General features: G+C 36.8%; 1 protein-coding gene across 22 annotated transcripts in view; it reads left to right on the forward strand.

Annotated features, from left to right (window-relative positions):
• NXPE4 (neurexophilin and PC-esterase domain family member 4) overlaps positions 1 to 13693 on the forward strand; it is a 52235-nt gene that overhangs the window by 8361 nt on the left and 30181 nt on the right. The window contains exon 4 of one of the 22 annotated variants that reach the window (XM_038536098.1): positions 2387 to 2459. The exons of the other annotated variants lie outside the window; for them this stretch is intronic. The gene's annotated coding sequence lies outside the window, so the exon portion shown is untranslated. The remainder of the gene's footprint in view (positions 1 to 2386; positions 2460 to 13693) is intronic. 22 annotated transcript variants of the gene reach the window in all.

A 13693-nucleotide genomic window follows, 5' to 3' on the forward strand; every position in this document is an offset into this window, starting at 1 on the left:
AAAACCAGCATAAAGAACAATGGAGTGGTGTTGCTATCCTAGCAACATCCTAATAACTCGTTCTTGGTGTTATTAGCTTCTAGGTACCAAAGGCTTCAAGTTCTTTGTTGCCCTACGGTTAAGGTGGGGGCTGAGAGGTAGGAAGGTCTTTCCTCAGTGTTCCTGCTGCACCCTGTGCTCTCAACCTTCTCTGAAGCCAATGTCACCATGATGTCCATCCCCCCCTCCCCCACCCCCACCCCACTGCAGGCTGCTGTTGTTCCTTTGCTACTGGGTATCAGACCTGGAGTGGAGGCAGGAGAGATTCTCTGTTTTCCTGGTTCAGCCCCAGTCTAGGCAAGTCCTCTGTGCCTGAGTCTTTATGAAAGCCTGTCTGAGTTCCTGCTTCTCCTTCCCATGGCAGCCACTCTCTGGCTTGGCCTATGGTTGGTCTTAGGTGGGAGTATCCTGCCCTGTTATTGTAGAGGTAGACCTTCCTGGGTCCAGTAAGGCTCTCTGCCTCTTCCCTAGGAGTAGAGAATTTATTCTTTTGCCTCCTCTCTTTGCAGCAGTGGATCTTTGTGTCCTGGGAGCAAGAAAGCCACCTATCTGTCTCCCAAGGAAGATGTTGTATTTCTAATCTTTCTTTCTCAGCCATGGAGTTTTATCTGGACCCTGGGAGTTACAGTTTGCAGCCTCTCCTCAAGCAGTTTAAGGCTTCTGCTTAAGGGTTGGAGGGGAAGTGTGCAGGGCTGTATACTCATCTCTTAGCAGCTGCCAGTCGCTTCCTTTATGCCTTCACCAATTAGTGGTACCTCTTGGTCTACTGCTCAGACTCCACTACCCATGAGACCATGAACTGAGCCAAAGCCAAGAGTGGGATGCTTAACCTATGAGCCACCCAGGTGTTGCTCATCTGCTCATTTTTAAATCAGATTGTTTGTTTTTTAGATCATTTGAAATGTCTTGCCACTTGAACTCTCTACTCAAGGGAGTTACAATTTTTGTGTCTTATCTGGCTTTTTTCCTGATTGTTAGAATAAGAGTGTAGTTTTTGCAGCTTGTTATATTCTGTAGAAACAGAAATCTTTACTGACTTATTGAAATATTACTTTATTAAGGCATATTTTCACATATTGTATAATCTACCCATTATAAGTATATAGTTGAATCATCTTTCAAACTGCATATAATCACCTACCACCCCTAGAGACCCTGCCTTAATGATTTGCTGTAACTGAGAAGACTGTCATAAACCTGAGGAGTATGTTTAAAACACGGGAAATGGTTGGCTAACATCCCAAAGACAAAAAGAACATGCAGTGTGTAGTCAGAAAAGGCCCCTGGATTTGTCCCTCTTTGGGAATCCTATAATTATTCCTCCTAGCTGCCTTCCTACCCTCAGACCTCCTCCATTTCAACCTATTTTGTTTCATGACTGTGTACAATAATTATCATAAATCAGTAATAGAATATTTTCATCATCCCATGATCCTTCATGCCCATTTGCTATTAATTCCCCTTCCCAATCCTTTCTCATCCTCAGCCCAGCGACCACTGTGGTAGTTTCTGTCTTTGAAGCTTTGCCTTTTCTAGATATTTCCATTTTTTTTTTTGTATCATAAGTGGAATCATGGAATATAGTACTCTGTGTCTGCCTTCTTTCACTGAGCATAGCAGTTTTGACTATCCAGACCCTAGTATATATAAGTAATTCATTCCTTTTTATTGCTGAATACTATTTCATTATATAAATATGCAACATTTTCCAGTTAACAGAATTCAGGTTTCCTCCAATTTGGAGTTATTGTGAATAATGATGCTATGAACACTCATTCACAAATCCTTCCATGGCTCATTGAATTTTTAGCTATACCTCTGTGTTTTATCAGTGGTTGCTCAACTATAGCAACTATGGTTGCCCACAGCTTGTTTTTCTAAATAAAATTTTATTGGAACTCAGTCCAGCATATGTCTACATGTGGTCTATAGTTGTTTCCACATTATACTACAACAGCAGAGTTGAATACTTGTGACAAAGACACTCTGGCCTGCAGAGTTTTCAATATTTACCATCTGGCCCTTTTTAGAAAAATAAGTTGTCACCCCTGCTCTAGAGTTTATAAAGTGAATCTTTAATTTATCACAGTCTATTTTCTAGTAATATACTGCTTCATGATTAATGTAGGAACTATTCAGCAGCATAAGTCTATTTATTCTCTGCTACCTTTATGCCCTTGTGATTATATAGTTTTATGTCTATTTCTGCTACAAATTCCACAATACGTAATATATACATACATATTACAGGTTGTGTTTCTCAAGAGAGTCCTGACTAATACACTTTGTACATCATATGTCTTTTTCTTGGGCTGTTAAGAGATTTCTTATCTTCACTTCTCAACAGATTGACTATGATATGCCTGGTTGAGGAAGTCTTCATTTTGTTGTCCTAGGGGTTCATCGAGCTTCTTAGATCTGTGAGTTAAAGTCTTTTATCAGTTTTGGAAAATTCTCAGTCATTATTTCTCCAGAATATTCACTACCCCATTATCTCTTTTCTTTTTTAGGCCCCTAGTTATTTGTATGCTAGACCAATTGATACTGTCCCACAAATCATAGATACTCCCTGAGGATTTTTTGCTTTCTTTGCTTTTTTGTTGCATATAATGGCTATTAGCTTGTCTTCAAGCATGCTGTTCTTATTCTGAGTCCAGTCCACTATAATTCCAATATAATTTTCATGTCTGAATTTTTTTCATTTTTAACATTTTCATCTATAAGCTCCTTCAAAATATTTGGTTCTCTTTAATAATTTTTATTTCTCTATTGAAATTCTCATATCTATTCACACTGTCCAATTTTTCCACTAGATTTTAACATATTTTTCAGGGTTATGTTAAAATATTTGACTATTGATTCCAACAAGCAGACTTTGAGTCTTCCATATGTGACTTGTAATTTTTGACTCTGTCAGATATTTTGTATAAACAAAGAGTAGATATTGAAGTAAATAATATTTATGCCCCTCCCAAAAAGAGGGCATATTCCTTCTGTTGAGTTACCAGAATGCAGGATTGAGTCCATTTAATCTATAGTTGAGCTGTTTGGGCTTTGTTGAAGCTTTACTTTGAGTTAGTTCATCACTAGCTTTAAAAATTTTAAAGACAGAGTAAGAGCTTTCTCTCCAGTGGAGCTTGGGTCTGATCATGCACAAGACTTCACAGATCCCTTCATGCTTTAGAGACCAGTCATCAAATTTCCAATTTTTAGTTCATGATGCTAGCTTCTTTGGCTCTCTGGGGATTTCTATTTGCTCTTCAGTCTCACTCTCAGATTAGTGTGCTTTATAGTATATTCTACATCCAGAGGCCTTGCCTCTAACCTTTGGAGAGCACTGCAGTGCACTAGATCAGCACAGCCTGAAGTGCTTTGGAGGCCTGTCCTTCTGTCCTCCCCTGTCTCACCATGCCCCTCACCTTGGCAGGCCACTGCAATGAACCTGGTGAAGGCTTGGACTGACTCCAGGTAACGTGTCTCAGCTTTCCTACCCTCTCCACAGCTTTAGCAGAGGTTGCATGTCTTGGAAGGAATCTCTCTCAGCCTTGCTCCTACATCTCAAGTAAAATATTAGTAAGAGTAGTAAGAACAGGCATCCTAGGGCATCCCAGGTGGCTCAGTGGTTTAGCAATGCCTTCAGCCCAGGGCCTGATCCTGGAGACCCAGGATTGAGTCCCACGTCGGGCTCCCTGCAATGAGCCTGCTTCTCCCTCTGCCTGTGTCTCTGCCCCTCTCTCTCTCTCTCTTTCAGTGTGTGTCTCTCATGAATAAATGAATAAATAAAATCTTAAAAAAAAAAAAAAAGAACAGGCAGCCTAGACTTCCTCCTGGTCCTAGAATGCATTCTGTATGATGTTAATACATACAGTTTAGTTTAGATGGCAACAAAATTGATACATGTCAGAATTCGTAACATATATCTAAACAAAACTTAGAAGGAAATTTACTTTGAATACATTTAAAAGGTGAACGTTTTAATTATATAACTCTTGAACTTAAGAAACCAGAGGAGACAATCCCAACAAGCAAGTCAGAAAAAAATCCATAAATTAGAGAACCAAACAACAATGGAGAATATATGAATTTATTCTGACACAAAATATGTCATTTACCCACATACCAATCCATTTTCCAACACCAGCTATTTGTGTCGAAAAACTCAATTCTATCACGAATTGTCCAGAATTAGCACAGACCCCACAAGGCAGCCCCATATCACATACTAGTTGCAAGTCTTAGGGGACAACTGTAATTCTAACCAACCACTATACATTTGAGGGGCTCTCCTAACCCCTTCCTCAGGTTTGAATGTTTACTAGAATGACTCTCAGCATGCAAGAAAGTGCTGTACTTACTATTCCCTATTTACTATAAAGGATACAACTAAGGTAGAAATGCACAGGACAAAGTATAAGAAGGAAACTCAGAGTTTGCAAACCCTCTATGGGTGTATCACCCTCCTCAGCACACTGATGTGTTCACCAGTCCAGAAGCTCTCTAAATACTGTTCAGGAGTTTTTATAACTCAGTTTCCAGCCCTTTCTCCTCCCCCAGGGGGGTCTATAATCACATTTTTTACCCTTCTGGTGACAAATCCCCATCCTGAAGCCATCTAGGTCCCCCACCCTGAGTCTCCTCAGAAGCTCAGTTCTAAAGCAGCTCATTATGAATAAAAACACTCCTGTCACTCAAGACACTGAAAGTTTTAGGAACTTTGTATTAGGAACCAGGGACAGAAGCCATATATATATATATATATAATATATATATATATATATATTATATATATATATATATATTACTATGTAAAGTATTAACTTTAACTAAAATAAGGGTTTTTTTTTAATAAAAAAGACTAAGAAGAAAGAGAAGTCCTTTAAAAATTGACAGTCTTAGTGAACAAAATATAGAATAAATGCTGTAAACCTATTACCCAACAAATTTGAAAACTAAAAGAAATGATATATTTCTGGAAAAGTATAAAACTCCAAAATTAGCTTACGGAGAAATGGAAAACTTAAAAAAAGAGTGGTAAGCATTAAGAAAATAAAGACTTTCTTCTAAGCAAACACTAGATTTAGATAGTTTTGCGAGTGAGAGTTATCAAACTTTTATGAAAGAGATTATCCTATTTTATACAAGTTTTTTCAGAAAACAAAGGAAAGCCTGTGACTTATCCTTTGAAACCTCATACCAAAGCCAATGAAGACAGTAAAATAAAATTACTGGCTTTATTTAACCTAGGAACATACATATGGAAATCCTAAGTAAAACATTAATTAGCCAACTCTATCATTATATAAGATAAATAAAATACCTATACCAGTGATAAGTAACCTTTCAGGTTATCAGAATATAACTTGATTAGGGATATTAAATAAAACCCTGTATGTGGCCTCATATTGGTTTTACAAGGGTTATTTTCAATTTAGGCCATCTTTCTAGAAGGTGGGCTCTACTCTATGCAGTCATCTTTCCAGTGTGTTGGTGACTTTCCCTCCCAGGACACATGTGCTGGTTTACAGAACTTGTAATCTCATACCCAATGTCCTTTATTTGTCAACATTTGCAGCGAATGTAGTATAATTTGCCATGTTTCCACCAAGTTCTTTCTTTCATTTTTTCCTTTTATTTAAATTCAATTTGCCAACATATAACACCTAGTGCTCATTTCATCTTGTGCCCTCCCCAATGTTCATTACCCAGTTACCCCATCCCCCTACCCACCTCCCCTTCTGTAGCCCTTTGTTTGTTTCCCAGAGTTAGGAGTCTCTCAATGGTTTGCCTTCCTGTCTAATTTTTCCTCACTCAGCTTCTCCTCTTCCTTATGGTCCCTTTCATTATTTCTTATATTCCACATATGAAACCATATGATAATTGTTTTTGTCTGATTTATTATTTTAATTTTTAAAATATGTTATTAATTTTTTCATGAGAGACAGAGAGGCAGAGACATAGACAGAGGGAGAAGCAGGCTCCCTACAGGGAGCCCAGTGTGGGACTCAATCCCCAGACCTGGGATCATGCCTTGAGCCTAAGGCAGACACTCAACAACTGAGCCACCCAGGCGTCCCTCTCCAGGTGATGCATTGCATAATACCCTCCAGTTCCAAACACATCTATGTAAATGGTAGGTAGTCATCCTTTCTGATGGCTGAGTAATATTCCATTGTATATATAGATCACATCTTCTTTATCCATTCATCTGTCATTGGACATCTTGGCTTCTTCCACAGTTTGGCTATTGTGACATTGCTGCTAAGAACATTGGTCCACCAAGTTCTTTTGCTCTAGTTTTTCTTCTTGGATTTTCTTTTTTTCCCCTTTAAGTCTGAATTGCACAAATGTTGAAAATCATGTATAACCTCTTTGTGAGCATATTCCTAAGGGTATGATGTACAATAGTTTATTATTTTTTTTTGATGTACAATAGTTTAAAAGAAGATTCCTTAATGAGAGAAGATAAGCTTTCCTATAGATAAACATGATGTACCATTCTATTTATTCAGACCTTTTTTTAATGTCCTTTACATTTTATAATGTCCATAAGAATCTTCTATATCTTGGTTAATTTTATATGTGACTGCAAATATGGTATTTACTAATAATGTTTTCAGTTAGTCATTATTACTGCTTTGATACACAATTGATTTTTTTTTTAACGTGGATTAATTTCCGAGGGCTGCCATAACAAAGTACCACAAACTGCATGGCTGAAACAACTTAAATTTATTCTTTCATAGTTTTGGAAGCCAGGAATCTGAAATCAATGTGTCAGAAAGGCCTTGTTCCCTCAGAAGACTTTAGGGAAGAAGGCTCAAGCTTGCCACTCTCAGCTTCTAGTGACCCCAGGAATTCCTTGGCTGGTGGCAACATAATTCCAACCTCTACCTTCATCTTCACAGGATCTCCTCTTTTCTGTGTCCTTTTGTCTTTTTTTGAAGGTATCAATCATTGAATTTGGGGCCTTGGAGCAGCTGGGTGGATCAGTGGTTGAGCATCTGCCTTCGGCCCAGGTCGTGATCCCGGGGTCCTGGGATCGAGTCCCACATCAGGCTCCCCACGGGAGCCTGCTTCTCCTTCCAAATAAGTTCACCATCTGAGATTCCAGGTGGATATGAATTTTTAGGAATCAATATTCAACTTCCAATCTCATATCAAATAATTTGACCAAACTTTATTAATTCTAATAATTTGTGGGTTATCTATGTGGACATTTATGTTTTTGTGAAACAGACAATTTTGTCATTTTGCCTCTTCTGTCACTTTTTTTTCCTTTTAAGATCTTCCTTCCTACTTTTGCTACAACTCCAGGAAAATGTTGAGTAGAAGTTGTGGCAACAAACAATTTTAATTTCTTCCTAACTAGTATAATTTCTTCTAAAATTTTACAGGTAAGCATAATGTATTGGATGTAGGGTTTTAATAAATGTCCTTTATTGTAGTAATCAAGTTTCTATTTCTAGTTTGCTGAGAAGTTGTTTTTACATTGTTTTATTTTTTAATTATAAATGACTGCTGCATTTTATTGATGTTTTTCTAGCATCAAATGAAATGATCGCATTTCCTTCATCTAAATGTTAATGTGTTTGTCAGGGAAGAAAAACTGTTCCTCTCTTCCCTCCTGTTTAGTGACTGGAGTTCTGTGAATTACACTGACAAAAGACAGAGTAACAAGAAGAAAAGGTTTATATATGTACATATGGAAACCAACAAAATGGTAGCTGTCTTTTTAATGTTTGAGGTTGGAGGCTTACCCATCTAATTTGTTAGGGAAAAGGGGGACACCTGGGTGGCTCAGAGGTTGAGAATCTACCTTCAGCTCAGGGCATGATCCTGCTTCTTCCTCTGTCTATGTCTATGCCTTTCTCTCTCTATCTCATGAATAAATAAACACAATCTTTAATTTATTAGGGAAAAGAAAGGGGGGAGAAAAGGCTCTTTGGGAAGAACAAATAGTTCCTTTAGGAAAGACAACCTGCTTTTTAGAAGAATAAATAGGATATAAGAAAGTTTGTGATAATGTTTGTTTATGCAGGTGCCACTTGTCTTTTTCATGGCCATGAAACTCCCCAGAGGGACATTTATGGTAGTCTCCTTGCCCAGAAGTTGCTGTTTTTAATCAGATAAGGGCTGCTCCAAGAAGGCTACTATTCGCATCTATTAAATCTCAAATGTCTTTAGCTTAATATACTTTTGATATGAACCCAGGGGTTCTGAGTCAGTCCCTCATGGCAAAATACAGTAGATGTCTAACGTCGTCTTCCTGGGATAATACTAAGCCATGATGGTTTTCTTCCCTCATATGTTACAGAATTCAATTAGATAATCTATTTAGGATTAATTTTCCCTTTCTTTACTTTTCTCACAAAATACTGTGAGGAATTTTCAGCCTTTTTTTCTATTTCTAAATAGTTTATATAACATAGGTAAAAGGGGTAGAAAATCAGGTAAAACTTGTGCTTTGTGGTACATGGTGGAGAAATTTTTCTTTATTATGAATTTATATTCTTTAATAATTATACTTTAAAAATCTTTAATTTTTAAGAGGTTTAGATTTACAGAAAAATGGGGAAGATAGTAGAGTTCCCAAATACTTTTGCACTCTTGTATTATTAACATATTATCATCAGACATTTATATTATGATATAAACATATATATGTAGTATATATTACTATAATACATATTCTATTGTATGTTGTTATAATTAATGGACCAATATTGATACATTGTCATTAACTAAAAACTACTTTATTCAGATTTCTTTAGTTTTTATCCAATATCCTTTTTCTGTTCCAAGATCCCATGTTACATTTAGCTAACATGTCTTTTTAAATTCCTTTTGGCTGTAATAGTTTTTCAGACTTGTTTGTTGATTACTTGATTTTTGAGGAGTACTGATTAGGTATTTTACATAAAATGTTCATCAGTTGAGATTTATCTGGTGTTTTTCTCCGGGTTAAGTTAAAGTTATGGGTTTGGAGAAGACTACAGAGGTGAAGTGTTATTTTTATCACTGTATATCAAGGGTACATCTTATTGATACGATTTGTCACGATTCATGTTGGTCACCTGGCTGAGGTTCTCTGGCAGGCTTCTCTACTGTCAGTTAGCCTCCCTCCCACCCCTATGCTATAGTCTTTAGAAGAATTATTCTGCGCATGGAATAATTACCATTTTTTAGTTTATTTCTTCTCCCATCAATTTTATTGTCATATATTTTGAAAATAATTCCTGTGTCAAGCTTTGCAAATGTATTGATATAGTTATTTCAGTTTTCTCTCATGATTTCAAAAGTCTTTGTGGCAGCTGTAGTAAACACTTTTTTTATTCCCCAAATTAATTATTTGTACATTTTCCCTTTCTATCGATCACATTTACTGGCAAGTTACTCACTTTTCAGTTTTATTCTAAGAATTAAGGCTTTTATTCTGTTAATTATTGCTTTTTTGTTTTATACCCTATTAACATGTGCTCTTTTACTTATGATATCCTTATTTCATCAAGTTTACTTTGCTGTTCCTTTTCTATTACTGACATTGACATCTAGCTCATCTGGTCTTAATTCTTACTGCTATTTAGTAGTTATATTTACAGTTATATATTTCCTTCTTAGTGTAACTTGGTGGCATTCTACAACATTTGGTATAAGGTAATTTCATGGTTATTCACTGTCAAAATTTTGATGTGATTTCATTGTTGTTTACATTTAAATAATTTAATAGTTGTTGAAGTTTTCCTTGTGACCTAGGATGCGGTCTATTTTTTTTATTTTCACAGGTACTTGAAAGTAATGTAGTATCTCTTCTTATTTACTTGGATTTTACCCAGCCTGAGATTCTTATGGATATTGACCTATTTATTTCTTTGCTCCATATCTTTTAATTTATCCTTCATATTCTTTCAACTCTTTCCTCTTTGATTTCTGGGAGAGTTCCTCAACCTGATCTCTCAGTTTCCTAATTGGACTTTTGTATGCATTCTACTCTTGCATCAGACTGTCATTTATTTTGGGTATTGTTTGTTTTTGATAGAGAATCTTCAACTGGTTCTTTTTTTATGACTGCTTGTTTCTGCTTTCTAACCAATCAGTATATCCACTTGCTCTCCCTCTAATGATATGATAACTCTAATTCTTGCTGTGTGTTCCATTACTTTTTCTCTTTCTTACATAGTGTTTGTACCTTCAGATGTCTCATTATTTTTCTTGTGATGCCACATTTCCTTGGGATTATCTATACTGTCAACAGTAATGTTTCTCTGGGATAAAAGGCCAAATTCCAAGCCCTAGCTTGTGCCCTTGGTGTAGTGAGTTTACAGAGATTCTTAGAAGGGTTCTTTAGGGCTAAGAGCCTATTTTGATTTTTTTCTCAACAATTTCCAGTTTGTCACGCACATGTAATGTGACACTGATCTCAAGTGACTTTTCTATACCTCCACCAAAGCACAGCTTTTCCCAAGAGCTGTCATCCTCTTGGGATCTAATCCCCTAAACCACAGCTTCTCAACCACAAATGGTATTTGGAAATGTGTGAAGGGAATTTGGGGGCCATTGTAATGACACTGTTGCTACCGTGTCATTTAGGGCAAGGGGTTGGGAATACTAAACATATGGTGAAATCCCACACAATAAAGCACCATCCCAAATAAAATGATAATGGCCTCCCCATGGGTAGCAATAGGGGAGAAGTTAGGAGGAGTTAGGACTTAGTCCTCAACTAAGTCTCTCATTTGCACATGCAGGTTTCCCCTCCCTGCATTCAGGTTTCTATAGTGATGGGAGGCTACTACACTGCCTCCAGGTAGGTACTGAAATACAGTGCTGCTGCTTCTCTCCCTACAGTTACAAGGTAACACTCAATGTTCTAACCAGGACATTGCAAAGAAATTAAAAAGGCCCAGAAGGCTTGCCTCAATCTTTTCCCTGTTTATGGCTATCAGCTTTCTCCTGCCCTGGTTTGGCTTCCTCTTCCTAAACCCTAACCCCCATCAGGTACATCAGAATCTAATTATCTTGGACTTCTAGGGAGATTTTATAGTTTTTACTAATATCTGAATATACCATCTTCTCACTTCTGTGGCATATGCATTTTTCAATCAAATGAAGGAGCCGGCATCCCGTTAGCATTCCATCTTGCTACCTTACTCTAGGAACACTGATTCTTAATAACACGTGAGGAAAAATGTATATTGGATAGCTAATTTTGAAAATTTGGAGCATCAGAAGTAGATTTACCCCAGAAAAAAAAGATATACAAAGATTTGTAAAACAACAACAGCAACAACAATGGGGTGCCTGGGTGGCTCAGTCGGTTAAGCATCGGATTCTTGATGATCCCAGGTCATGATCTCAGGGTCTTGGGATCAAGCCCTACATCGAGTTCCATGCTCAGCATGGAGTGTGCTTCAGAGTCTGTCTTTCCCTCTAACTTCTCCCCACCTCTCCATGCACTCTCTCTCTCTAAAATAAATAAATAAATCTTAAAAAAAAGATAGTATAACGTTTACCAATGAAAAACCTACCAAGCAAGATGAAGAGCCCAGGACTATACCATGTATAGATGGCAACATGAAATGATAGAAGTAGTAGCACCAATCTGTGTGGACATGATAAATTACTTGCTAAATTTATTTGGTAGATGATTTAGGGAAAATGTAACATTTCATAGGAAAATATATTATTTCTACTATTTGAGAATGCTTTAAAAAATTCTTATAAAGATTTTATTTACTTGAGAGAGAGAGAGTACAAGTGAGAGCAGAGGGGCAGAGGGAAAGGAAGAAGCAGACTCCCCACTGATCAGGGAGTCCAACCCGGGTTCAATCCCAGGACCCCAAGATCATGACCTCAGCTGAAGGCAGATGTTCGATTGACTGAGCCACCCAGGCACCCCTAAATTTTTTAAAGTAAAATAATTTTATAAGTATAGAATGCTTTCAAAAATAGTATAGAGCATTCTAATATATGCTTCAGCCAGCTTCACATAATAACATCTTGTATAATTATTATGCAGTGTACAAAATCTAGAAATTGATGCATTAGTGACTATTACCTAAACTATAGACTTTATTTGAATTTTAACATTTTTTCCACTAATGTCCTTTTTCTGTTCCAGAACCCAAGCCATGATCCCACATTGAATTTTGTCATAGTCTTCTTAATCTCTTCCAAACTCTGAAAGTCTTATTGTTTTTCACAATCATAAATCTTTTTTTAAATTGTGGTTCATATACACGGTTATATTAGTTTTGGGTGTACAATATAATGATTCAATAACTCTGTAGCTACTCAATGCTCACTACAATGGATGTAGTCACTTTACATCATTGCAATATTATTGACTATTCCTTATGCTGTACTTTTCATCTGACTTTTATACTTCATATCTACAAGTGTGTACTTTTTAATCTCCTTTAACTATTTCACCTATCTCCCCACCCCCTTTCCCTCTGGCAACCACCAGCTTGTTTCCAGTATTTATGAGTCTGTCTCAAATTCTCTGTTGAGAATTTGTTGTTTGGTTGGTTTGGTTTGGTTTTTAGATTCCATATATAAGTAAAATCATACTTGTCTTGGACTTATTTTGGTTAGTGTAGTATACTCTGTGTTCATCCATATTAATGCAAATAGCAAAAACGCATTCCTTTTAATGGCTAATATTCCAGTGTGGGGGGGGGGGAGGTGGGTGTGCATGTGTGTGTGTACATATCACATGTTCTTTTTATCCATTCATCTATTGATGGACACTTTGGTTGCTTCCGTATCTTGGTTATTATAAATAATGCTATAATAAACATAGGTGCCTATGTCTTTTTGAATTAGTGTTTTCATTTTCTTTGGGTAAATACCCAACGGTGGAATTATTGGATCAAATGGTATTTCTATTGTTAATTTTTTGAGGAAACTCAATATTCTTTTCTACGAAGATTATACCAATTTATATTCCCATTAACAGTGCACAAGTGCTCCCTTTTCTCCACATCCTTTCCAATATTTGCTATTCCTTGTCTTTTTATACAACCACTCTAACCAGTGTGAGGTGATATTTTGTTGCATTTTTGTTTGTGTTTTCCTGATGAGTAATACTGAGCATCTTTTCATGTTCCTATTCGCCATATGTATGCCTTCTTTGGAAAAAAATGTCTATTCAGGGATCCCTGGGTGGCGCAGCGGTTTGGCACCTGCCTTTGGCCCAGGGCGCGATCCTGGAGACCCAGGATCGAATCCCACATCAGGCTCCCGGTGCATGGAGCCTGCCTCTCCCTCTGCCTATGTCTCTGCCTCTCTCCCTTTCTCTCTTTGTGACTATCATAAATAAATAAAAAAATTTAAAAAATTAAAAAAAAATGTCTATTCAGATCTTATGCCCATTATTTTATTTTATTTATTTATTTTGGTGTTGAGCTATGTAAGTTCTTTATATATTTTGGATATTAATCCATTATTAGATACTTCATTTGCAAATATCTCCTCCCATCCAGGAGGTTACCTTTTCATTTTATTGTTTCCTTTGCCATGCAAAAGCTTTTTATTTTGGTGTATTACCAATAGTTTATTTTTGCTTTCATTTTCTGGTCTGGGAAGATACAGCCATAAACATGTTGCTAAGGCTAATGTCCAGGAGAAGACTTGCAAAGATTTCCTTTTATAG

The sequence above is a fragment of the Canis lupus genome, chromosome 5, assembly GCF_011100685.1.
Source record: "Canis lupus familiaris isolate Mischka breed German Shepherd chromosome 5, alternate assembly UU_Cfam_GSD_1.0, whole genome shotgun sequence".
Lineage (NCBI taxonomy): Eukaryota > Metazoa > Chordata > Mammalia > Carnivora > Canidae > Canis > Canis lupus.